Source organism: Narcine bancroftii, chromosome 6, assembly GCF_036971445.1.
Source record: "Narcine bancroftii isolate sNarBan1 chromosome 6, sNarBan1.hap1, whole genome shotgun sequence".
Lineage (NCBI taxonomy): Eukaryota > Metazoa > Chordata > Chondrichthyes > Torpediniformes > Narcinidae > Narcine > Narcine bancroftii.
In genome coordinates this window covers 147,973,415-147,975,945 of record NC_091474.1, presented here as the reverse complement: position 1 = coordinate 147,975,945, position 2,531 = coordinate 147,973,415, and positions in this window count along the sequence as shown.

Sequence of the window (2,531 nt, the reverse complement as noted above, 5' to 3'; positions counted from 1 at the left end):
TGGGTCTGGGGGGGGAGAAAAGAATGGATCTTCGGGGGAGGGGAGAAAAGAATGGATCTTCGGGGGAGGGGAGAAAAGAATGGATCTTCGGGGAGGGGAGAAAAGAATGGATCTTCGGGGGAGGGGAGAAAAGAATGGATCTTCGGGGGAGGGGAGAAAAGAATGGATCTTTGGGGGAGGGGAGAAAAGAATGGATCTTCGGGGGAGGGGAGAAAAGAATGGATCTTCGGGGGAGGGGAGAAAAGAATGGATCTTCGGGGGAGGGGAGAAAAGAATGGATCTTCGGGGGAGGGGAGAAAAGAATGGATCTTCGGGGAGGGGAGAAAAGAATGGATCTTCGGGGGAGGGGAGAAAAGAATGGATCTTCGGGGGAGGGGAGAAAAGAATGGATCTTGGGGGGAGGGGAGAAAAGAATGGATCTTGGGGGGAGGGGAAGAAAAGAATGGATCTTGGGGGGAGGGAAGAAAAGAATGGATCTTGGGGGGAGGGAAGAAAAGAATGGATCTTGGGGGGAGGGAAGAAAAGAATGGATCTTGGGGGGAGGGAAGAAAAGAATGGATCTTGGGGGGAGGGAAGAAAAGAATGGATCTTGGGGGGAGGGAAGAAAAGAATGGATCTTGGGGGGAGGGAAGAAAAGAATGGATCTTGGGGGGAGGGAAGAAAAGAATGGATCTTGGGGGGAGGGAAGAAAAGAATGGATCTTGGAGGGGGTGGTGGGGGAGGGAAGAAAAGAATGGATCTTCGGGGGAGGGAAGAAAAGAATGGATCTTCGGGGGAGGGAAGAAAAGAATGGATCTTGGGGGGGGTGGTGGGGGAGGGAAGAAAAGAATGGATCTTGGAGGGGGTGGTGGGGGAGGGAAGAAAATAATGGATCTTCGGGGGAGGGAAGAAAAGAATGGATCTTCGGGGGAGGGAAGAAAAGAATGGATCTTGGGGGGGTGGTGGGGGAGGGAAGAAAAGAATGGATCTTCGGGGGAGGGAAGAAAAGAATGGATCTTGGGGGGTTGTGGGGGGGGAGGGAAGAAAATAATGGATCTTGGGGGGTGGTGGGGGGAGGGAAGAAAAGAATGGATCTGGGGGGTGGTGGGGGAGGGAAGAAAAGAATGGATCTTGGGGGAATGGTGGGGGAGGGAAGAAAAGAATGGATCTTGGGGGTGTGGTGGGGGAGGGAAGAAAAGAATGGATCTTCGGGGGAGGGAAGAAAATAATGGATCTTCGGGGGAGGGAAGAATGGATCATCGGGGGAGGGAAGAATGGATCATCGGGGGAGGGAAGAATGGATCTTCGGGGGAGGGAAGAATGGATCTTCGGGGGAGGGAAGAATGGATCTTCGGGGGAGGGAAGAATGGACCTTCGGGGGAGGGAAGAATGGACCTTCGGGGGAGGGAAGAATGGACCTTGGGGGGAGGGAAGAATGGGTCTTGGGGGGAGGGAAGAATGGGTCTTGGGGGGGAGGGAAGAATGGGTCTTGGGGGGAAGGGAAGAATGGATCTTGGGGGGAGGGAAGAATGGATCTTGGGGGGAGGGAAGAATGGATCTTGGGGGGAGGGAAGAATGGATCTTGGGGGGAGGGAAGTATGGGTCTGGGGGGAGGGAAGTATGGGTCTGGGGGGGAGAGAAGTATGGGTCTGGGGGGGAGGGAAGAATGGGTCTGGGGGGGGAGGGAAGAATGGGTCTGGGGGGGAGGGAAGAATGGGTCTGGGGGGGAGGGAAGAATGGGTCTGGGGGGGAGGGAAGAATGGGTCTGGGGGGGGAGGGAAGAATGGGTCTGGGGGGGGAGGGAAGAATGGGTCGGGGGGGAGGGAAGAATGGGTCTGGGGGGGAGGGAAGAATGGGTCTGGGGGGGGAGGGAAGAATGGGTCTGGGGGGGAGGGAAGAATGGGTCTGGGGGGGTGGGAAGAATGGGTCTGGGGGGGGAGAAAAGAATGGATCTTCGGGGGAGGGGAGAAAAGAATGGATCTTCGGGGGAGGGGAGAAAAGAATGGATCTTCGGGGGAGGGGAGAAAAGAATGGATCTTCGGGGGAGGGGAGAAAAGAATGGATCTTCGGGGGAGGGGAGAAAAGAATGGATCTTCGGGGGAGGGGAGAAAAGAATGGATCTTCGGGGGAGGGGGAGAAAAGAATGGATCTTCGGGGGAGGGGAGAAAAGAATGGATCTTCGGGGGAGGGGAGAAAAGAATGCATCTTCGGGGGAGGGGAGAAAAGAATGGATCTTCGGGGGAGGGGAGAAAAGAATGGATCTTGGGGGGAGGGGAAGAAAAGAATGGATCTTGGGGGGAGGGAAGAAAAGAATGGATCTTGGGGGGAGGGAAGAAAAGAATGGATCTTGGGGGGAGGGAAGAAAAGAATGGATCTTGGGGGGAGGGAAGAAAAGAATGGATCTTGGGGGGGTGGTGGGGGAGGGAAGAAAAGAATGGATCTTCGGGGGAGGGAAGAAAAGAATGGATCTTGGGGGGTTGTGGGGGGAGGGAAGAAAATAATGGATCTTGGGGGGGTGGTGGGGGGAGGGAAGAAAAGAATGGATCTGGGGA